Source organism: Ursus maritimus, unplaced genomic scaffold (assembly GCF_017311325.1).
Source record: "Ursus maritimus isolate PB19 unplaced genomic scaffold, ASM1731132v1 scaffold_20, whole genome shotgun sequence".
Classification (NCBI taxonomy): Eukaryota; Metazoa; Chordata; class Mammalia; order Carnivora; family Ursidae; genus Ursus; species Ursus maritimus.
Genome location: NW_024424453.1, coordinates 10,562,937 through 10,588,651, shown reverse-complemented (window position 1 = coordinate 10,588,651; position 25,715 = coordinate 10,562,937). Strand labels below are relative to the sequence as shown.

The window sequence follows — 25,715 nt, the reverse complement described above, 5'->3', positions numbered from 1 at the left end:
TCTGAAGGAAGGAGACTTCAATACATTTATTTCAGAGTCTACTCAAACAGTAGAAATAAATGCTTCTTCAAAGAAAGTGGCAGAAAATACTAATGATTTACTGTGTATCACACTATGTGTTTTTCAAGACACTTTCAAACTGATAAAAATCTGGGCCTGTACCTTGGTGACAATATTCAAGTTAATTGTGCTACCCAACAGTATTTCTCATTTAAGATGTATTTTTAAAAATTTGCTAGTCAGTATGTTCTACCAGAGCAAAAGTCTAACTACTTCATAGTTTCAAGGTTAGAAGGGGCAATAAAAGTCACCTACTGTCTAGACTGCTGACTTGCTATAAAATTTGGTTACATTACAACCAAGTGTCCTTTAGGCCTTTAAAAAGATCAAGAGTCAAGACCAGGATTAGTGAAAGGTTAAATATAGGGGGAGACACTGGGTAAGAGTGCAGGGAGCAGAAGCAGCCTATCTCAAGAGAACACAGGAATCCTAGAGTGGGTGAATACAAAGAGGAAAGAGGGAAGGGATGTTCGTCAGGCAGACAGCCAAAGCCCTGCCTAAAATAGCCTTGGTGAAGGTGAAAGTGTAGAAACAGGGAGCTTTTAGCACCAGCTGGGGAATTTGCTTTTTCTTTTTCCTGTTTGTTTCTGATTAGTCTCTGAGAGGCTCTGCCTCACCCTCTTAGAATAACCAGATGACTTAAAACTTTGGGTAGAGGCAGTGGTCACCCAAGAGGGCTCTTGACAGTAAGAAAGTGTATGAAACTCCCATTCTGGCCAGGCTGTCGAAATGATGTTTGTTTTTTGTTTGTTTTGCTTTTTGTGGTTTTTTGTTGTTGTTTTTTATGGTTGTTTTGTCATTAGTCATATAGGTGCTTAAGAATTATAGTGTTTCAGAACATTATAGCTAGAAGGGACTTTCTACATTCTGTACATTAGAGGGCATTTTGTGGAAGAAAAAAAAAAGGTATGTCAACAAGTAAGTTAGCTACTATCACAGCTAAACAGGTACATGACTTTTCCCAGCTTTCAATATGCTTGATATGCATTGTGAATTTCCAAAAAGGGGAGTATAGTATGCAAGGATTCGTAAAACTATTTGATCATAGATCTCGTTTATTTATTTATTTATTTATTTATTTATTTATTTATGTCTACAGATTATCTCATAGGATTGGTACATCATAGAACACATGTTGGGAATCCTGATCTGGTAGAACTCACTTAATGTAGTCAGTATCAAGTCATTTGACTTTGTATAAAATAATGTGAAAATTTTAGCTTTAACAAGCAGCACATGGATTTCTCTTAAAGTACACTTAGAGTCCTTGGGGATGGAAAATAAGACTCCAAGAACACTGGTGTCAGTAGGAACTTAAGAAACAACTAATAAAAATGGTCGAGTTGTTCTGTATGACAACACAAAAGGGATCTGTTTTCCTCTGAGGAGTAAAGAGACTCTGGGGAGAAACGGAGCAGCGAGATGATGTGAAGAAGGAAACCAGATGAAGTCAAGAGCCTCAGAAATTTCCCAGAAGTTGGTACTAAAGGAGAGGTTGCCTAGTATGTAGTTTAAAATTATTCCTTCTGCTATCATTTAAACCTCCTCTGTGAAGTCTTCCATACCCACAAGTGTTGTGGTTAAACAAGTACTTTTGAATGGAAATTGATAAAAGATTTGGATCTCATATCTGGATCAGAGCAGTGAGGAATGGCGACAGTGTGTATGAAAGCAGAAGTTAGGCATGGAGAAGACTATAAGAATATAAGGACTCTGGGAATTTGCAGACCTCTCTGGGGGCATGAAACTGGAGCACATCTTATCTGGAACTCAATGGACAGAGGAGTCTTAGCTGGCATCTCAATATATGTGTACACACATTACCATCATCATCAGATTTTAGTGGACTAGAGGGGCCCCAACTGACATCTGAGGATATTACACACATACATTACTATCATCCAGGCCAGATGTAATGGTGACCAGCAGTAAGATGCATTGCTCTCAGGAAAAATAAAATAATAAATTAAGAGAAATAATGTATGACAGACTAACAAGTCACCAAAACCATTTCTTCGGGCACCTGCTTTTGGCTCAGGTCATGATCCCAGGGTCTTGGGATCCAGTCCCACACTGGGACTCCCTGCTCCACAGGGAGTCTGCTTCTCCCCCCGCCTCTCCCCCACCTCATCTCTCAATCTCGCTCTCTCTCTTGCTCTCTCTCTCAAATAAATTTTAAAGAACCAGCCCAACAAACAAAACAACAAAAAACATTTCTTCTTCCTGGGCACCAGCTTAACTACATTTCCTATCCTGTCTTGGCAGTTAGGTGTGAGCATATGACTGACTGAGTTCTTGACACGTAAATAGAAATGATAGATGCCACTTCCAGACCTTGCCCTTAGAAACCTTTCTCATGAATCATGGAACACTACATCAAAACTAAGGATGTACTGTATGGTGACTAACATATCATAATAAAAATTATTATTAAAAAAAGAAAAGAAACCTTTCTCGTGAAGTTCTTCATGATCTTTCTCCTTTGACTGATTTGATATAACCAAGCATTGTAGCATTGAATACTGCATGCAGAGGATAGAAAAATCACTCAGAAGAAAAAGCCAAATTCATTCTTGCAGCTTCTCCATCTTCTGCCTCCTACGGTGCCTGGTGGTCAGCAGCACTCAGCTGCCAGCAGCTTCCCCTGGTGATATTGTAGCAGAATGCCTCTGGGGAGATGTGTCCCTGTGAATAGCTTTCTCTGACACCCTAGACAGTAGATTTCTGGAAGGTTTTGCTGACACAGTACCACAGTGACTTCTCTGCCATTCAGTGAGACATGGCCATGCCCTCTCCACCAACGTCAAGATCTCAGTCTTTTAAAAGGTTTATTGTAGGGACACCTGGGTGGCTCAGTTGGCAAAGTGTCTGCCTTCGGCTCAGGTCATGATCCCAGGGTCCTGGGATCGAGTCCTACATTGTGCTCCCTGCTCAGCAAGGAGCCTGCTTCTCCTCCCTCTGCTTGCTGTTGCGTGGTCTCTCTCTCTGATAGATAGATAGATAGATAGATAGATAGATAGATAGATAGATAGATAAATAAATATTCTAAAGAATTTTAGAACTATTTATTTTAAAATCTTTATGGGAACAAGGTAAATTTTTATTTATAGCCTATCTCAATCTTGATGATGCACTGTCCTCTTTTTTTTGAGTATAGTTGACACACAGTGCTGCACTAGTTTCTGGTATACAACAGAGTGATTCAACATCTCTATGCTTTGTGCTGTGCATGCCACAAGAGCAAATCACCATCTGTCACCATATGATACTATTACTTGACTACATTCCTTATTTTATACCCCTCCATTCTGGTGGCCCACTCATTCCTCAGTTGGAACCCTGCATCTCCCACTCCCCCTTACCCTTACTGCCCATACCCCTGCCCCTCTCCCCTCCAGTAACCATCAGTTTGTTCTCTGAATTTATAGGTCTGGTTCTGCTTTTTGTTTCTTTATTCATTTTTTTTTTAGATTCCACATATAAGTGAAATCATATGGTATTTGTCTTCCAACTCTTTGACTTACTTCACTTAGCATAATACCCTCTAGGTCCATCCATGTTGTCACAAAGGACAAGATCTCATTCCTTTTGTGGCTAAGTAATATTCCAGTAAGTATGTATATATTTAGCACACATATACATATATAAATATATGTACACATATACATGTGTATGTGTATATATGTAATATATATATAATATATATATACACATGTGTATATATGTAATATATGTATATATAATATATATAATATATATATAATATATATATATTATATATATACACATCTTCTTTATCCATTCATCTATTGATGGACATTTGGGTTGCTTCCATATCTTAAAAAATATGGACTGCTTTAGGAATTGCATGTCATCCTTGTACAGAGGCCATGCTAACCCATTTTAGTATATGTGCTACTAAAGTGAGCACTAACACACTGTGCTTTAGAAGAATTCTGTGGGGTTTTTTTTTAAGGGAAAAGGGATTATTACTACATTTATTCAGAGCCAGAGTGCCCATTGTCATTAAGATTTCATTTAATAGCCATTCATCTTTCTGAATAACTACAGAAATGCCTTTACTTAATTCCATCAGAGTTTTAGTCTAAGTAAGAGTTACATTTTGTGGGGTACATTTGATATTCAGATAAATTTATTTCCTAAGTATTCCATTTGGATTTAGTGATAAAGTTTCCAAATTCTTTGGACATATATGGAGAGTTCAGAAATAAATGCTTTATTTTGCTTCCTCACTTTTATGGAAATGTGATTGTATACCTTTGCCTTCAGAGGAATATTTCACATTTTATTTCCACTATATATCAAATAACAATGATTCTGTAATAACTGATTATAGTAATAAGTATATCTATTTGAATTTTTTAACTGTAATGTGAGTGACTAGTATAATTTCTCTGTATTACAAAAGTTTTCACAGAGCTATCAAGTGTTTTGTGTTAACATATTGCAAAATTAAAACTTCTTGATATTAAACCAGAGTATAAAATATTTTTGAAAGTTCAGCCTATATGAGTATATTTCTGAACCAAAAAGTCACACATATTAATACAAATGACCCTAGTATATAATATAATTTTATTCCTAAACTATTTAAGCAATTTTTCTACTATGAAGCATGGATATTGGTATTTAAGAACCAATGGCACATGGGCATATTATACATTAAAATGCAGTATTACCAAAAACAATGGTTTAAATTTAGGTAATTAAAGATTTGACTTGTGTGTGTATATATATACTTAAATTAAGCATATATGCTTATACATATATATTTAAATTACCAGTATGATTCTAACATTTTCAGGAGTCATTTATCTGACTTCAGTATAGTAGAAACAGAAGTTTCTAATTCTTATAAGAAATGTTCAGTGTTTTTAAATGACTATAATAGACCAATTAAGAAAAAAACTAATAAAACTATAGGAAACCAAGCTTTTAGTTATTTAATATTATAAATTGTGTACTACCTGATACTAAGTGGTATAGAAATCTAAATACATTTATCAGATTTATTAGAAGGCATATGTTGTTTGTACTCCTTAAAGGAATCTTGGATTATGTAAAAAATTAATTAAAACAAGCTGAAGGTAAAAGTCTAAATCCAATGCTAATGGGGAAGTTACTGAGCTTTCGGTTCCAGCCAGTGGCAATCTGCCTGTATATGCACAGCCAAAAAGTTGTATCCTGCTCTGCTGCTTGTACATTATAGAGAAATAGCCTTCCGGTCTCTTTGAAGAAGAAGCCTTGAGAAGAAGCAGCAGCCTTGAGAGTATCAAGTGCCTAATTCCAAACTCAGCCATCTCCCCTACCTGTATTTCTCTAAACATATTCACTAGCAAACAGTAGTCTAAGTAAAACAGATTTGTCATGTGTTTGGTCACCCTATCCATCTAGGGAACTGAGACATGTGTTTATGCAATAATTTGCAGTATTGTGAATACTAGAATGTCCCTATGCAAGTCTTTTGCATTAATGTAATAATAAAACAATGCTCAAGTTAATTGTCTTCATTGAGCTGAACTTGAAATACACACAGGCATATAAAAGGTTGCCTAGCAGATGTGATTCTGGGAGCCCGGGGAAAACTCGTTTCCCAGAAAAACATCACTTCAATTACAAAGATGCAACTCCCTGTTCTGATATTTTGATATTTGGAAAGTACATACAGATATAGATTTAATAATTAGGTATCTGTGAGAGTAATAAGTTTCTTTAAATTACACTAAATACCAACAGCAGCTATGGGATTGCTTTTGGAGAGTTGGTATGGGGAAAGAGACAGTACTGTGTGCCTCTCAGGAAACTGGGAACATCCAGGACAAAAGAAATGCAGAAAAGAGCTTTTGACAGGCAATATAAATTTAAAACTTGACTAAGGGTTATACAAAATTGTGCATATTTCCAGAATTTTAAATCATATTGAGAGTTTGTCATATTTATTTTAGATCTCATTTTAAGTGGTGAAAATTAAAGTTGAGGTTCCCATCTTTCCCTTTCTAGGGTGTGCGCTGCTGCTTCTCTCTGCAGGCAATCCCTGTGATGTTACCGTGTATCCAGTCCACATTTCCACACTTTCATTACATACATATGTGTCTGAAACACATGCATAGTCATTGTCTTGTTAATTTTAAAAATTTATGTAACTGGTTTCATATACAAATAATTTTCTACAACTTGTTTTCTTCGCTCAACATATTTTTGAGCTGTAACCATTTTAACTGCTGCATAAGGTCATTTGTTTGAATGTATCATAATGTGTTCATCCATCCCCCTTCCATGGACATTTAGATTATTTTCAGATCTTCGCCATTACAAGTCAATGTTTCTGATCATATCTGCTTAAGCTCTTGTGGGAAAGCGTCTCTAAGGAGTTGTTAGGTATTAGGGTATGCCCATTGGCCACTTTTCTAGATACTGGGAAAGTTACTCTTCTTGGCAGTTGTAACTGTTTTATGGAGGGATTCCTACTTAGATAGATACAAACATAAAAATGTTATATATTTTTTCAAATCAATGCTTACAAGTATGCTCTTTTGAATCCCCTCATGCAATTGAATTTCTAATAATACAAGTGTTTAGGGGGCGCCTGGGTAGCGCAGCGGTTAAGCGTCTGCCTTCGGCTCAGGGCATGATACCAGCGTTCTGGGTTCGAGCCCCACATCAGGCTCCTCCACTAAGAGCCTGCTTCTTCCTCTCCCACTCCCCCTGCTTGTGTTCCCTCTCTTCTCTCTCTGTCAAATAAATAAATAAAATCTTAAAAAAAAAAAAAAAAAACAAGTGTTTAGGGTTTTTTTTGTTTTTTTTTTTTTTACCTTTTTAGTTTCTTTAGTGTAATATATTTACTCAGATTTTCAGTTTCTTCTTGAGGTCAAATTTAATAGTTTTCTCTTTTGCTAGGAAATAATCCTTCTTGAGAGGTTTATAAATTTATCATCTTTCTTGAGAGGTCTATAAAATTATAGAGTTACATACAATATTTTCTGATAATTATTTTCATTTTCCTTTGTCTCTGGTTCCAGTCTCATTTCTATACTCATTTGTGTGTTTCCCTCTTTTTTCTTTTTTTAAAAAGATTTATTTATGTATCTTAGAGAGAGAACATGAGCCAGGGGAGGGGCAAAGGAAGGGGGAGCGAGAGAACCCTAAGCAAACTCCCTGCTGAATATGGAGCCTGCCATGGGACAGATCTCATGACTAAGAGATCATGACCTGAGCCAAGGCACCCCTTTTTCTTGATCAGATTAATCACTAATCTTTATATTTTCAAAGAACCAGCTTTGGATTTATTTTTTTCATTAAAAATTAACTTGGGGATTCCTCTTATTAATTTCATCTTCATAATTTTTTTGTTACTGTTTTTATAATTTTGATGGTGAGTACCAAATATTTTAGTTTTCATCTGAATAGTGTTTTGTTGTACCTCATTAGTTTTGGTATGTATTCAGTAAATATTTATTGAACACTTATTGTGTTCACTGATTTGGGAACATGTAAACACAAAATTCTTGACATAAATGTGCTTACATTCTAGTAAAGTTTGCATACTACTTTATCTGCTATAAAGTGTTCTCTTTTGAAACTTCCTTGTTTCACATTTGTGTCTTCTCTGATGCAAGTGCTCTCAAGGAGAGCGTTTCCTAATATCTGAGTACTTGAGGATTTTTTTTTTTTTTTTAAACTCTGTTTCTGGGGCACCTGGGTGGTACAGTCAGTTTAGCCTCCAACTCTTGGTTTCAGCTCAGGTCCTGATCTCAGGGTTGTGAGAGAGAGAGAGAGAGCCCAAGTTGGGCTCTGTGCTCAGCTTGGAGTCGGCTTGGAGTTTCTCTCTCCCTCTCCCTCTGCCCTTCGCCCACTCCTAAAATAAATAAATCAGTTAAAAAAAAAACTCTGTTTCTAATTTAATTGGATTTTATTCTGACAACAAGGTTTTCTTTATAGCCAGACAAATCATCAATTCAGTAAATATATGCTGTATCTTTTTTGTTGTCTAGACCTGTCTCATTATGAAATAAACCTATTGTAGGCTTTTGTTTTAATATTATACATATCAAATTCTTATTCCATTTCGAATGTTTTTGCTTTATATAATTAATTACTTAATTGTTTTGTACATATTTATAATTATTGTATTTTCTTCATAAGTTGTAGCAGAACTTCTATTTTGATATAGTATCTATTTGTATCCTATTTATTGCTTTTAACTTTAAATTTCACCCTGTTGATATTCTATGCTGACTTCATTTTTGTTTGCCTTTGCCTGGTATTTTTTTCTTTTCTTTTCCTAACTTGTTATTTTCCACCATAACTTTATTATAAATGTATTTCTTTGAAGTAACAAATAGCCTGTCTTTTTTTTTCTGTATTGAGAAATAACTGATATACTTCACTGTATATGTTTAAGATGTATCACATGATGGTTTGTGAAATGATTACCACATATATTATATATCATAGAGTTTAGTTGACATTCATTATCTATCTCTTATAAATACAATAAAAAGAAAAGAAAAAAAGTATCCCAGTCATGAGAACTCTTAGGATCTTCTCTCTTAATGTTTTTTTTGTTGTTATTGTTTTAACGCAGTCTGATTAATGATAGATTTTAGTGTTCACATTTAGTGTAATGCCTGATTTGCTTGGGTTATTCCTTCTGCCTTTATGTTTGTGATTTATATTTTTTATTAAGCTCTTCTTTTCTTTTTCCTTTTTTTTTTTTTCTGGGTTGAGAAAGTTGCAATCTACTTCCTTTATTTCCCTCCTCCAATGTTACATGGATCATCTCTTTCTTTGTCTATATTTTCCTGTCTTGTTCAATTTATATCGTGCTAAAAGTAATTTTTCTATAGTGTAGGGCTTTGGCTTGAAAGGCAGTTTTGTTAGTGTCAGGAGGTTATAAGACCCAAACTGCTCTAGCCCTGATTATAGTATAGTCCATAATAGTCTTCACTCACTGTGAATTGAAAGTTTCCTTGTGACTCTTAGATTGGTCCACTGTGCTTTCCAGACGGTACTTATTCATGATTTTAGGGCTCTCCCATGCTCAGGGCTAGCTAAAGCCTAAGTGCCTTCTCTCTACTTTCTCCCATACACCATGATACCACATGGATTTTAGTGGCTTTTGCCACCTCCTTACTTGTGGGGATATCTTATCGCCTAGTTTTGTTATTGATGTTATCCATGGCTCTTTGTTTTTGCTCTCTTAGTTGCTCTCTGTTTTTATGCAAGGTCTTGGGAGATTCATAAACCAAGTCCTCACTGCCAAAATCTTCCACAGTGCCTCCTCTTTGCCTTCCTTTTTTGATAGAAAATTCTGGCTTCTGTGTGAAGACAATAAGGAGAGCAATAGGAGGTATCGTAATAACACTGACGAGAGAGGGTGGTGGCATGGAATATAGTAGCTGTGGTGGAGGTACTGAGAAGTGGGTCAAATTCTGAAATCTCTTTGGTGTTTTTCTTATTATTTTTTAATTCAAGGCTACATTTTCTCCTACAGACATTCTGTTTCATTGGAAATTTGTTCTGTGATTCTTTTGGCTGATGGCCTCTTATAGATGTGATTTTTTCTTGTTGGCTCATTACAGCTCAGGTCTGGGTGTGTGGTATTTGAAACTGTGGGAATTCCAGAGGTGGTGGGGTGTGGAAGAGGGGTTTCTACCTCTGTGGCCTTCTGTTGTAGAGGCAGGGCTGTTAGTTGCCTATTGAGGCATCTGACAAATCCACTTTGATTGCGATGTTCCTGTGCTCTCCAAACCTCAAATGCAGGAAAAGTTTTGATCTCCCATTCATTCTTTATTGGTCTTTCCAGTGTCAGGAACACTGTCCACGTTCATAAAATGCTGATGGCAACTTTGCCTTGGGAACTTTAAGTGACAAGATCTTCCCAGTTCCTGTCGCTTTCTGTTCTTTGTCCTTGGCCTGACACTTGGATAGAGTCCCACATTGTCCCATAAGTCCCACTTACGCCAGAATGAATTCAAAGTCTACAAACCTATAGGTTCCAGGAAAGAGAAATAGCTTAAAGTTGAGAATGGATGGGGAGAGGGAGGGAACTCTATTTAGGTCACTATGCTACAAGAATTTGCTCTTGAAAATGCTCTTTCTATGCCAAATATCTTTAAAATGATCAGAACTTTATTAATCTTAATATACATGTGGATTCAGTACATTTAGTTAATAGATTGCCCTTATTGTAGGTTGTCAAAAAGATTGATAAAACTATGAAGATCATAAAAGAATAAGTCTACTTCAGGAAGAAAATAGAACATTATTTTTTATCTGAATTTTCTTGAACTTTTTGTTTTACAAGATTGTTTGGGAATAGAAAGAAACATATGACAGGGTTCTTGTTCTCTGGGTGTTTAAAGCCTGTTTAAAGAATGGCATATATCAAATTTAAAAAGAAAGAGAAGAAAAGAGAGAAAAAATTATCTCATTTAAGGCAGTGCAGTTCCATCTGTGCTTTTTAGACAAGTGCTGTAGAAATCAGAGGAAGGACAGAACTGGCAGCAGTTACCTTAAGTTTATATTTCTTCTTATTTCATGTTGATATGGCTAACCAATGGTATTCTTCATATTTCATGTTGATATGGCTAACCAATGGTAAGTGAAGTTTTATTCTACAAAATCTATTCATTGTAACTATGTGCCAGGCACTGAGGATTCAACAAAGAAGGTAATATTGATCCTCCCTGCCAGGAATTCATAATTTAGGAGACTCTGCTCAGGAGGGCATCCATCTTGAATTGATTCTGTTCTCAAGCTTTGTGATAGACTTAGTTCATGACCAACAACTTATATATGGATACGGTTTGAGCCATCTATCTATAGCAAACAATGTCCCTAGTGGCTCGTGCTTACAAGGAAATCAGCAGATGCAATGTTGCTGTAGTTAAGATTTGGAAAGTTCCTATGAACGTGATGACATAAAAACCTAAATTTCTCAGTGTTTGTCAGTACTGGGTATAGAGATGGAACTTGCACTCATTCATTTTTAATGCTGATCTTATTAGAGAGTATGTGAAAAATGTAAAAACATACATTTTTACTTAAAAATTATGATTCATGCTTCACTGGAGCTGAAACATTTTGTTTAGATGCAGCTCAATTATCTTTCAACTGAATCATTTTCAAAACTTATTTTAAGCAATTGATTTTCAGTAATAATACATTAGTCTTTGTGATGTCAAAATCATTAATAATAATAAAATCTTTGTACAGAGTGGTCTGAGCAATATATAATTTCATTATGGAGCTAAATGACATGCACACATTTTGGCTGTTCATGATAAGAAAACTAAAGACAAATATGTGTTTTTCTTTTCTTTTTTTAAAGATAAATGAATTCTGTCTTTTTATTCTGTTTAAGAATTCACTCTTATCCTCCTTCATTGTGAATAAATATAACAAGAAAGGTCACTGAACTAATATTAGACACTGTGGTATTAAATCCTAGAAAAAACTTGTACAAAAAGGAAATTTATTTCATTTTTTAGTTTCAATCATGAAAAGATAATACTGATGCTTCTAAATAGATTAGTGAAATGTTTTTCAGTGACCTAGGTGCTGTTTTGAGGCCATTGGCCATGGTCTGTAAAAATTAAAGTCTGAAAAATCCAGGTATTATTTTCAGTGAAATAAAAATCTTTTCACTAATGTAGTGATTTGTCTTGCTCACAGCTCATATTAAGATATGGAAGAAAATCTACAAAAGCCCATGACATTACTCAATGTCTGAATGGCTAATGGTTTTTTGCGAAGTATTGTAAATACTTTAAAGCATTAAAAAATTTCTATTCAACTTGAAATTATTCAGTGAATCCTTGACAAAGGGGCCTTTGACCACTTCAGATTCATAATGTCTTAAGTGTAATATTAAGTATGTGCAAATCTAGAACACTAGAGTTTTTTAAAAATATGTCAAGAATTCAAAACTTTTTATTTCTACAACTGTTTCATGGTTGCCATGGCTTCAAAAGAAGTATTAAGGTATTCAAAATCTTTTCTCCGTGGTCTGTGGCTTTTCTATATTGTTGTTATAATGGAACCAGGAGCTCTCAGTGGCTATAGGAGCTTTGTTACTCTTGCCAGAGCACAAAGCAAATGAAGGTCATGTCTGAATTTATTTACAGAATCCTATCTGCAGCAGATTAACTGTTGAATATTTATACACAAAACATGCTAGGAATTCAGAAAAGATTTCTCTGGGGCTTACCTTAGAATTCATGCTCTCTTTAATTTGCTCAATTTTAAAATCCCAAGGTATAATGCATAGGTATTTGCTTCTGGAAGACTATCCTGACTGCCCTCTTTCTTAGGGCTCACTGTATCATAACCCCTGTGCCACTGGACGAATGTCCATTCCCACTGACTCATCAGAAACTCCTTCAGGCAAGCAGCCGTGTCACATTTGTCTTTGTACTTTCATTGCGTGGTCAGTGCCTGCTTCATAGTGAGGGAAAATGTATCTATGGAATAAATTGATCCCAGGTTTAAATTCAGGAGAGACAACAAACTGATGAGAAAGGCAAGTAAGATAATCTTTTGTGTAATTACATAGTGTATCAGCTTGCTTGGATGTACAAATTACTTGTCATTCATTTGCTCTTACAACTGTTTTCATTCCCTTTATAGACCACAATTTTCTACCAAAGTTCTCCTAACAACACAGAATGAACAAAGACCCCAGGGGCAGGAAGGTTAGTCTGAAGGGATTGTCATAGTTGTAATATTTTTATGTTTCATATTTTAAAAATGTGAAGTTTCCTATTATCCATCTTTATTTCATTATAAATTATATATAAATATAATCTCTCCATATTTATTTGATTATAAACATGATTTTTTTTCTCTAAATCTTTAATTAAATTAGTCCAGGAATATTCATTTTATTTATCTTATGGATTTTTATAACTTCTGACTGATAAATGTGGCACTAAGCTATATCTCTTCAACAACAGGCCATTTCTGGAAACAAAGCCCACTTTTCAACTATGAGCATCTTGATTGCTTCTTCATGTAAAACTTCTATGAGCTTGAATTCGTTCTGAAATATTATATTAAAATTTTAAGTGATAATAAATTTAGACTTCTTGATTGATCAATAGGATCAGAAATATTATCCTATTTAGAGAACACAGAAAATATTTAAAGTATTACACAACAGAGGGAAAAAGAGTATTCTTTCTATTGCCATTTATTGAAATGACTCCTTCATTCTATACCTCATCCATTTATCACATTATCAACCATCTAAGGAGTTTATGACTCATTAGGAAAGAAAATGGCTTACCACAGTGTAAGACAGAATACCTGTGCTATAACAGAGATGAAAATCCTGGTGTGGGAGTGCAGGGAGAGGTGAACATAGAGATGTAGAATGGGAAAGGCCTTATGGAGGAAGCCGTATATACACGCAGCTAATTGGAGTGCCAGGATTTGAAGTTTGGTGTAAGAAAATCACCACCAGTCTGCAAGTAAAAGTCTACCAAACTGGTTTATTGCAGCCAATAAAGAATATGAGATCAGAAAGAAGTGTCTACCATATGTGGGTCCTAATATTATGAAAAATAGAATATTGTGGAGCTTGAGCAGCCCTCAACAGATCAGTCCAAGATTTAGCTGCCTGGGCTCCTTTTATTTATTTATTTGTTATTTGTTATTTTTATTTTTATTTTTAAGTAGGCTCCACACCTAGCATGGAGCCAAACATGGGGTCTGAACTCACCACCCTGAGATCAAGACCTGAGATTAAGAGTCAGACACTCAACTGACTGAGCCACCCAGGAGCCCCTGGGCTCCTTTTAAAGCAGAAATTTTATTATTCCATATTTATTATTCCATACCTCAGATTTGTGTACTTAATCTTAAAGGTGTAGGCCTTGGCTGGAAGAACTCAGAAACTAAGAGATACATATTGGTACAATATGTAATATTCCATCAAGATTTTGAAATAATTGAACAGCTTGTAATTATCTAATATTGTTCCTTACTGATGTTGTAGTTATGCCTGACCTTACTGACCTATCCATTTATTTCTCATGACATTCAGGGGCAACAATACCAGCAGATTCTTCTGTGTTGTTCAAGGAGGAACCTTAGGGAAACACCTTTGACCCTTTTTCAGGAGGAAAGAAAACTTATAACCAGAGATAAATGTAAATGGAATAGGTTTTGACCTGTGAAATAATAAAGAATTAAATTATAATAGCACATTTTGTAGTATTTTAGAGGTTATAAAGAGTTTTTACACAAAAGTCTATGTAAATAGGCATTGGTTTATATTTCATTGACAAAAAATCAAGCGATTATTTCATAGTCATCCAGTTAGCAAGCCACAGGTAAACTAGATCTTGCTCTTTCACTCCTTTAGTTACAACTGTTTCTGCTGAGACAAGGTGGCTGGCAGTCAGGGATGCTCTAATCTACAGGGAATTTCTACCCTGGGTTGATTCAGATGCCATTTCATGTCCTTGAGGTTCTAAGAATACTTGCTTCTGTGATTAAAGTTTCAACTCAGGCAGAGGCCTGTGGGTTGCACAGGAAAGGTTGGTAGATTGGAGAGTGCTCCGTCTGCAAAGCAGTAGAACTTGGACAGATGCTGTCTGCACAAAATAAAAGAGGAAAATAGTAGAATTTGTCCCTTGGTAAATTAGTATAGCAGTGGAATTAAAGATAATTCACATTTTAAATCTCAGTTAGTGATTAAAGTAAGACCCAAAGACTCATTTGTGAACATTAAAAAATAGAATTTATTTTAATCTCATGATGTTGTCCCATTATAACTCTTCCTTTTGATTCCAAACTTCTGGAATGATTTTTTTTCTGTTTTTATATGTATGTACACACACACAAACACACAAACATATTTTGATAACTCTGTGCAAGACTCAAATTCCATCCTTGACTTATTATGATTCTTTCATTCAAATATAGAAAAAAAGTATTGTAGCTATTGTACCATAATCGCTGAGGAATTGTCTACTTCTATTAATCTTTCAGGGCTTACTTTTGCAGGTTTCTCTAACCAGTGACTACAAGGACAGTGACTCCAAGGACAATTGCCAGCTGCTATTTGAATGAGTTTAGCACTATCCTTAATCAAATGACTAAAATGCATAGTTTTAACCAATAAACACTGAATCTCAAGGGCTTCAGTCTTCTAAAACTCACAGTTTACATGGCAACCATTTGAAGGAGAAGCTGTGGAAGAGAAAAATATATATAAATATTTGTATAGTAATTTAAATACTATTAATTGTGACCTGTTAATGTTTTTTTCTTCTTAGTCTCTCGTTCATTCCTTTCCCTATGTGTTCAGCATATTCTTTCTAATCCGCTGTCATAGAGTATCTAGAGCTATTGTCTGAATGTTTGTGTCCCCCCTCTGTCAACACCCACAGAATTCATATGTTGAAACCTAACCCCTAAAGGAGGTGGTATTAGTAGGTGGGGTCTTTGGGAAGTGGTTAGCTCATGAAGGTGGGCTGTCACAAATGGAATTAGTGTTTTTATAGTAGATCTCCCCACAGAACTCTCTGGTCCTTTCCACTATGTGATTTTACAGAGAAAGTTTGGCACTCTACAACCCAGAAGAGGTTACCATCCTGGCACTCTGTCTTGGACTTCCAGCATCCAGAACTGTGAGAAATAAATTTCTGTTTGTAAAAGCTACCCAGTCTGGGGTATTTTGCTACAGCAGCCTGAATGAACTAAGACAACCAGTAATCATTACTCCTGTAAGCAATTGGGATGGGGGAGGAGATGAAAAATGTTACTCATTGGTAGTTTTCTTTTTATTAAAAACACAAATTTAAGGCATTTGTGAGACACTTTGTAGGAAAATTAGATAAGCCCATATAGTCACTTATTCCTGGAGCTCCAGAAGAAAAACTCTTACTGGTAAAACCAACTTATCTTTTTGTTTTAGTCCTGATAAGTCTCTTCAGCAATTCATACAACCCATGGCCAGAATGCTGGCAGCCTAATCACAACCAAAGCAAAATTCCTATGCCTCTTTTGTTGTTAGCCTCCACATTGCTGCTGCTCTCCCAAATATCCCCCAAAGTCTAAATAAAAGTTGGATAATAGGGTACGAGGCCTGAAAGCTTTCTCAGAAATTATTTGGAAAACCAATGTGCTGGCAAATGCATCTGTCTATATCTATTTCTAAAGTACTAAGTCCAATTTTGGAGCCTCCAAATGAAAATGCTCTATTTCTGGTACTGGCTGAGAACATCTCTGATGAAAGCTTACTCCAAAGGAACATCGTTATTGAATGCTAGATAACAATATCTAGCTAGATAATAGATGAAATTATTTCCCCAACCCATTCACCCAAAGTTTCTTTTAAAAATTAGTTTCCTAGGCTATGGACACAAAACTTTCTGATGCTTTTGATAATTAGGATAATACCTTTAAAGAGTTGCTCATGTAAGGGTATTTTTTTGGGGGGAAAAATCTAGTGTTGTTGAACTGAATTTCTTTGATGTTGAGATTGGAAAAGGAAACATAGGTTAAGGGGAAACTAGATGTGACTGGCAAAGTGGCATGTCCACCACAGAAGGACTTTAATATATTTTAGGCTTTTTCAATATAGATTTTTTACCCTAGAAACTTTTCTGTTTCTCTGACAAAAATTAAATAGTTTTGTCTACAAAGCGTGGTTTCTTACTGAAAGGAAATACTCAAAAGAGTCCTTGTATCCTTTTAATTAATTCAACAACTTGAGAAAAAAATTATCTCCCCCAAAATTTTGTGAGTGAGATCAGTGGCTATAGCATGAGAATTTAAATCAGTCAGGGAAATTTTCTCAGGACTTGTCTTGATATAAAACCTCTTGTCAGGAAGCCAAATACCTGGCATTATACATCTGGCTTAGGGAGCTGAGATATTGTATTATCAACCAAGGGACCCAAGGAAATTTTATTCTTTAATGTGTTATCTGAATATAACACACTATTATGTATCTAAGTCTACTTAAAATAAAGGGACCTGAAATCCCAGAAAGAGAGATGAGTTTAACATGTTGGAGATTGCATCCTGAAAGGCTGGCTTTTGTGCCAAAACAGGATTGACTTGGAGAAAATTGAGACAGCTCACTCAGTTGAAGACAGAGTGAAAAATTCTAATGGCTAAGAAGGTAACTGGTCTTCCTCTCTTTCCCTCCCTTTCTTTCTTCTCTGCTTTTCCCATTATTCCTGACTGCCCTGCCTTATTCCAGAAAAGGCTGAAATATTTGACCATGTTCATAAAGTACATGTTCTCTAAGAAAAATATAGTTCATATACTTTCAACAAACCCTTTTTGAGGTCTGTATCAGTCAGGGTCCTGGTGGGAAAGAGATAGCACACTCCAAATGGCAATTGAAAAAACTTGAGTGATGGGGCTGTTTACAAAGTGTAGGTAGGGCTGCAGGAATCAATCAAGAATAGTGAAATACCCAAGGACAGGCTGGCAAATAGCAGGGAGCCATTATCCTCCTTATGCTTGAAAGGACAAGGAAAGGTAGCTATTACTGGAAGCCAGTGAGTGACCGTATGTACAAGATCTCAGCACCTGCTGAGACCTTAGGTACAACAGAAAACTACTTCCAAACCTTGGACGACCAGGCAAAATGCAGAGAATAAAAACCCTAACTTCTCTGCCCCCTTCTACCCTCTCTCCTACTGGTGTCTCCCATCCACTAAACCCAACTAGAAAGCTGAATGTAATAGACCCTGGCTGAAGCCAGAGTACAGAGCAGAATAGAGAAGGCTGCAGAATTGATCTGAAAAGGCAAAGACTATCCAGTGCAAGTATGTGCCAGGTAATATATTAAACTTAGCATCTTTTTTTTTCTGAGATAGTCTATATAATGTAGTAGATTAAGAGATTATAGAGAATAGATTTCTAGTTTCAGGAAAGAATTTACAAAATTTACCCACAGAGGTATCCACATTGTCTCCATCACTTCATTTCCATTGTCTGGCCCACCTATTTTATTTTAAATGGGCATGAGTCTGCCTTACTGACTCTACCCTAGTCAGTCAAGATTACTGGTAACTCCCATCCTAACAAACCCAGTAGCCATTTCTCTATTTCTTCGTGGTATTGGGCACAACTATTTCCACCTTCTTGAAACACTCTCCTTTCTTGTCTTTTGTGACACTTCACACTTTCAGTTTTCTTCGTACTTAACATCCGTTTCTTCTCATGCCCTTTGGCGAATGCCTCCTCTCTAATTGAGTTCTAAACACCATAGAAAGCTAAAAATTGAGCTACCCTATGACCCAGCCATAGCACTACTGGGTATTTACCCCAAAGATACAGACGTAGTGAAGAGAAGGGCCATATGCACCCCAATGTTCATAGCAGCATTGTCCACAATAGCTAAATCGTGGAAGGAACCGAGATGCCCTTCAACAGATGACTGGATTAAGAAGTTGTGGTCCATATATACAATGGAATATTACTCAGCTATCAGAAAGAACGAGTTCTCAACATTTGCTGCAACATGGACGGCACTGGAGGAGATAATGCTAAGTGAAATAAGTCAAGCAGAGAAAGACAATTATCACATGATTTCTCTCATCTATGGAACATAAGAACTAGGGTGATCGGTAGGGGAAGAAAGGAATAAAGAAAAGGGGGGTAATCAGAAAGGGGAATGAAGCATGAGAGACTATGGACTCTGAGAAACAAACTGAGGGCTTCAGAGGGGAGGGGGTGGGGGAATGGGATAGACTGGTGATGGATAGTAAGGAGGGCACGTATTGCATGGTGCACTGGGTGTTATACGCAACTAATGAATTATCAAACTTTACAGCAGAAACCAGGGATGTACTGTATGGTGACTAACATGATATAATTTAAAAAACATTAAAATTAAAAAAAAAAAAACTTAGAAAGCAGAGCTTTGTCTTTGGTCTTCTTCCCTTCCCTAGATGATATTTTCTGGTTTGATGCTTTCAATACTCTCTAATTCATATCTTTATCCAAGAACTTTTCTCTGAGAATTCTAATGCCTGACACCCACACTTGGATGTCTGATAGACATCACACACACACACACACACACACACACACACACACACACACACAAAGGCATATTCAATACCAGAGTCTTGATTTTATTCTCCAAAATTGTACCACCCTCAATTTTCTCATCTCAGTGAAAGATACCACCATTGCTTAAGCCAAATTCTTACAAATCTTGATTTTTTACTTTCTTTCCTTATGCATTTGCAAGTCCTGTCAATTTTACCTCTAGAACAATTTTTGAATTTAGTTACTTCTCTTAGATTTCATTTGCCCCCAGCCTGGACCAAGCTACCATCCTTTCCAGCTGCATGACTGCATTATCCTCTAACTGATCTCCCTACTTCCATTCATTCCCTTGGAGTCTATGTTCTACATATCTGCCAGAGTGCTCATTTAAAAATGTTCGTCAGAAAACCACCTTTTCCCACTCAGACCCTTCATAGACTAAGATCCAAATTCCTTGCTCCAGCCCAAAAGACCCAATGATCTGCTTTTTTCTATCTCTTCAACCCATTCTTTAACCGTTCTTTTTTCTGGTGACTTCCCAGGCACAATAGTTTCTGTTCTACAAACAAATTAAACTCTTCCACTGTAGTCTTTGTGCTTGGTGTCATGTCTGCTAGAAAAGCTCATTAATTAAGCATCAGCTAAAATTTCACCTTCACTGTGAAGCTTTTTTGGCTTTCTCTGAGTCAAGGTTAGTTACTCTATCTTTTGTACTCCCACTACACTCTGTTCTGACCTAGCAGCAAAGAGCATCTTCAGTCATTTATATCTTTCATATAATGTTTTCATTATATCTTTCATATAATGTTTTCCTACTCTGGAGTGTAAGTTACTGAAAAACAGTAGCTTCCTTTTTTGACTTTGTTTCTTTAGAGCCTAGAGAATAGAATATACTCACTAAACAGTTGTTGTATTTATGAAAGAAACTGAAAGATATTTTGTGAGAAGAAGAAGCTAAAATGAAATACCCAAGATAGTTATTTTCAATGACTATGTACCATTGCATAGAAGAGATAGAACATTTTCCTCTTAGGACACTCCTGGGTTTAATGTGTAGAAGTTGGAAAAGGGGATTTTGTTCAATTTAAGAAACTTGCAAAAATTAGAACTCTACAGCTAGAATTGGAAGAGTATGTGAAATAGGACTGACTTACCAAAAATACCCAGGAGAGTGGGCTGGCTGACTGCAAATATTCCTAGGGAAGAGATCCCTGCATGGGGTGTGAGGTTTTTTGTTGTTGTTGTTTTGTTTTTGCTTGTTTTGTTTGTTTGTTTACCACTAGATTCTATATCCATATCACCTTAATTTCTGTTTTCATAAATTACAAAAGTTGCTTTCAACTTCTTAAATCTACTATGACTTTAATTTCCAAGCCTACTTCCTATATACTCATCTGTATATTCATGTAGCAGCTTTTTTTCCTCTTGATAATTCTCAATTCTTTTTTTTTTTTTTTCCTTTGAGAGAGAGAGAGCGGGGGGCGGGGTGCAGAGGGAGAGAGAGAATCTTAAACAGGCTCCATGCCCAGTGAAGCCTGATTCCGGGGCTCAATCTCCCAACCTTGAGATCATGACCTGAGCTGAAGTCAAGAGTTGGACACATAACTGACTGAGCCACCCAGGAGCCCCAGTAATTTTCAGTTCTTGCCTAGTTGTGTGATTTTAGGTGCATAGTTTTATTTCCTAGTAAACTGATTGAATATCTATTTGCAGAGAAGCAGCATGTATAGCAAGCAGTTCAGTATATAGTCTCCACAATGCCTAGGTTTGAATCATGCCTTTATCACTCACCAGATTTGTAGGCTATTACTACTTCTACTACTACAGCACAGCTCATGTTGCTTATATTCATTAATTACATCTAAGATGTTACTGAGCTCTATATCTATTACTCGCTTTTATTTCATGTGGTTCTACCTACTTAGTTAATCCAGTTTAACCTTAGCCTATTTCTTTCATGGTACATTTTTTAAAAATTGATAATTTCTTTATAAAGAGTAAGTCATAATGATTGTAGAAAATGTATTTTAAATAAATAAATATAAACCTTGGAGTAACTTTTAATGATAGGATAACATTCCATTATATGTATATACTACAATTTGTTGCATAAATCATCTATTGATGGAACTAAGTATAGTTTCAGTTTCCATCTTTATAAATAGTAAATAGCCTTCTTCAAACACATTTGCATATTTTACCCCAAATTTAATTAAGATCAAGTTCTAGATGTGAATTTCTGTATTCAAAGGCATGTACTTTGTAAGGCAATATATATTTCAATTACTCACCAGAAGCTTTCATGGCTTCCAATAGCATTTTTTTCTCTTTTGATTCCTTATTTCATTGTTACTAAAAGTAGTTTCCTTTTCTATCTGTCACTCTACTTATATAGTAAATAATTTTCAGTCTTCTGTGTCATGTTAACCTACTTCAAGAGACTTCAGCCATTACTCTAATTTTCCATCATACATTTTTAGGTGCATGATTCTTCTATGATAATTACTTAGTGCATCTTTAATTTCTTCTAACATTTTAAAATGTTTGATACATTGTTTTTTATTTTCTAATCTACAAGGAATAATTAATTTAATTAGGAATTTTATTACTTATCCATATATTTAAGAAGGAAGAAGTGTATAATTTACTCTTTAGTGCTATACTGATCTTTTTCTCTGTGGAAATAGCTTTGAGTTATTCTGTATATCAAAGCATTTATATTAATAGCTATCTATCACTGAAATTTATTCATAATTGTAAGTTTTGTGCCTGTTTTGGTTATTCAGATCTCATCTAGAATATTGAGATCAATATACAGTGTGATTTGTAGGAAATCAAACAATGAAATTCCTCTCATTTACAAATAAGTCTTATCACATATAGTATTTTCAGTGTGAGTCTTTAGGTTTCCTGCCTATTATATTCCCAAATCACTGTTGGATTTGCCAGTCCTCAACACAAAATCTAAAAGATGATATCCATTTTTAACATGAAAGTGGAATTCTAGTTTAGGTTTTTTAAAAAAATGTTATGGCATCCCTGAAGTTTATTTTAAGTACAACTGAGATGATGTATGACCTTAGCTGGGAGTTACACTTTCAGACCTTTCTATTTGTTGATGTTTGTGGAAAGTGAAGTAGAAATACTAATGCTATTGAAATTCAGATGTATTGAATTTCTTGCTCTGTCTTTGTCTGACTGGACCATCCAAAATTTGGAGGCAAATTTTATTATATATAAGTCCTTGAAACTCCACATCGAGTTTTGCAAATCTAGAAGGCTATAAAATGGTTGTGGGGTGGAATAGGTGACATTTGTCCCTTTTCTTGCCTTGACCATACCAGACCTTATTTTCTTGACATTTTATATTCAAATATAAAATTAAATATCACCTCTAGGCATAAGCCAATTAAACCTATTTAAAAGCATCTTTAGAATTAAAATATTATTCTCAAAGACTGTGTAATTCATAATTTGGTTTAGGGTATCATTCAGCCTTTCTCTTGATTTTCACTTGGACCTTTTTATTTTTCTTCCATTGTGATTATTCAAACTTCTGAATTCATTTGTATTGGCAACAAGGTGTTTTGCTTAAGGTGTTTCCTTAAGCCATATTTTTCAATAAAGAATAGGCAAGAATAGACAATAAAGACTATACTAGGAAGAGACAAAATTTTTGTATTTTCACAAACAATTATAATAATTCAAGAAAAACTTGTTGAATTCTTATTATGACCAGGTGTTATGGAGTCCAAAAATGAAATAAATTTCTTCCTTTTAAGAGACTTGGAATGAAGAGAGAAAAATAATTATGATAACATATATAATGACTCCTCTAGGCAAATATCCTAAGATGTGATTGCAGCCTTGGGGAGTATCTAATTCAGCCTGAGGGCTCAGAGTGCACTTGAGCTTGGCCACAAAACGTGTATATGATATTGAAGGTATGTAGAGTGATACAACTGCACAAAAGACAAGATTTCATTCCTGAAAGATCCTGTATGATATTATATTTCTTTCCTCCTGGGGTCAAACGGTAGCCAGTAAAGATGCTAAGCAGTGGAATGATATGATCCAGTTTGTGCATTTGAATGTCACTCTGGAGAAATGTGGAAGATTGACGGAAGAAGGATCTAGGACATTGTGTAGAGATTCAGTCAAGAACAGACAATGGCTGAACTCACACACAGAGCTGAAGAAATGGAACTCTGAGGGGTGCCTGGGTGGCCCAGTTAGTTAAGCGTCTGGCTTTGGCTCAGGTGATCCTGGGCTCAAGCCCCAAGTCAAGCTCCCTGCTCAGCAGGAAGCCTGCTTCTCCCTCTCCCACTCCCCCTGCTTGTGTTCCCTCTCTTGCTGTCTCTCTCTCTCTGTCAAATAAGTAAATAAACTCTTAAAAAAAAATGGAACTTTGAGAGCAGGTCTGAGAAGTATTGAGGAAATAGTAAAGTTAGGACTCAGTGACTAATTGGTTGTAGGGGATCATGGCAAGAAAGGAGATAAGGATGATGTTCAGATTTCTTGCTTGGGCAACTGATAAGCTATATTCTGAAATAGGGAACAAAGAAATAGAGCAGATTAATAGGGGCGATGACAAGTTCAGATTGAACATGCCAAGTTTGAGATAGCAGTGATACATTCAGTGAAGGTGTTTTGTAGGAAGTTAGGAACGTGGATTTGACAGTCAAAAGAAAATTTGAGGTAAAAGATTAGATTCTGAAGCTATAGGTGACATTATGATCAATATTTTGGTGGTATTTGAAACCATATGTGGGAAAGAAATGGCCAAGGAAGAGAGGGAGGGTATGAAGAAAAGAGTGCTGAGAAAGAAGCCTGGATGATGCCAGCATTTAGGAGTTGGGTAAAGGAATAGAAGTTTGCAAAGCAGGCTTTGAAGGAGTCACTGAAGAGATAGGAAGACTATTATGAGAAAGTGATTTCATAGAATTAAAAGCTAAGAACTGCAAACTATCCATTGAATTGGATATATTAGAGGTAATGGCTAGGTTGGTAAGAACTGCAGTGGAATAGTGGGGATTGGATACTGAACAGATTGGACTTCAGATGCGATATAGAAGAAACAACTCATAATACACAATTTCTTCAAAGTATCTATGTACTATTGAGGGGTCCCTGCAGCCTGAAGATCATGAATTGATAATGTTACCAAACTGCAGGTTTAAAAGATTTTTTAAAAAGTTATTCTCATTCTCTGATGTTAGGAGTAGAGAAATATAGTAGGGGATTTGTGACATATACCCAGAAAAACATGACTGTAAAGAAGTTGAGGGCATTGATGTTTTAGATACTAAATAAAAAGAAACAGAAAACAATAACCTAATATTGGAATAAATGCCCCTCTCCTCAAGTTAGGCCAGGACAAGATGAAATCACATTATTTGAGTTCCAGATCTATCCCTTAGACAGGAAGGCTGTTCTTTAATTTTACAAACAGCCTTCAGTAAATACGCAAATTCTCAGAGTACGTGAGAAGGTTCTCTGTGTTTCAAGGACACCAGTACAGTTGACAGCATAAAAGATCCATGATGTGCTTGCTGAATGATTAAAGTGTGTTCTTCTTTAGTCTTGTGTTTCATCCAGAGAAGCAAACCACTCCATGTGACTTCGGGGTTTGCCGCTTTACCGTTAAATGGGAAGCCCCATCTGTTAGCACATAAATGTCAAGGCAAGCGTGTCAGATATCTGTGTGTGCCTAAGAGGAGTCACTGTCTATAAACGATGCGGCTCTGGGGCTTTTGTCAAAGCATAAGACTCTGAGATTTAACAGCAGGCACAGCTTTCAACATATTAGCATTTCATTGAGAGGGGAGGAGTAAAACCAACATGAGACACACCAATAATGCAACTATGCATTCAGATTGATGAAAATAACTTATAGGAAAATAGGCAGCAGCCGATAAACAATTTAAGACTGGGGAACCATCTGACAAATGAACGCAGAAATGCCATTTTGGTAAGTTAGAAAAGATCTCTCTGCTCCATAAGACAGATGTGGCCAAAGCTGGGTTTGAGATAAATCTCTTCTTCATCTTTTTCTTTATATTTTTCTTCAATAGAAGTAAAAACCCTGGTAGCTTTCTTTACCCTAGAGTTCTGTTGTGACAAGCTTTGTTATAGCTTGTCAACCAACTCCAGGGGAAAGGGGAAAGGGGGCATTCATTAGTGGTGGAAAAATATCTATCTGTCTAAGAGAAAATGTGCAATAAATTGAAAGCCAAGTGATTAAAAATTACTACAATATATGATATCCTCTTTTGGTTCCTTGGATAATTATAGAAGTAATGTGATACTTAAAAATCTGGGGTTTTTTTGGAAGCTCATAAATTATAGATAACTTGTCTGGTCACAATTATTAAGTACCCCTATAACATAGCAATAGTAGTTGTTACCAGTTAGCCTTTTATTGGTTAAGATATGAGAAATATAATAGCACAGACTAAATTAGCAAAGAATTATAAGACCATATGAAATACATAAAAAATTAGACACTAAAAATATATTATGTGTAGGATGTGCATTTGGCGTCCACAGCCATGTAGAAAATAGCTAGAGATGAAGAGGAAACTAAAAGAACATTTCTTTAGGGACCTAAC

At 35.8% G+C, this 25,715-nt stretch overlaps 1 long non-coding RNA gene and 1 pseudogene across 1 annotated transcript in view; one reads left to right on the top strand and one right to left on the bottom strand.

Annotated features, from left to right (window-relative positions):
* Nucleotides 1-25,715, top strand: part of LOC103677670 — a 332,269-nt gene that overhangs the window by 136,116 nt on the left and 170,438 nt on the right. The window lies entirely within an intron of this gene.
* Nucleotides 3,901-3,991, bottom strand: LOC121104325 (annotated as a pseudogene).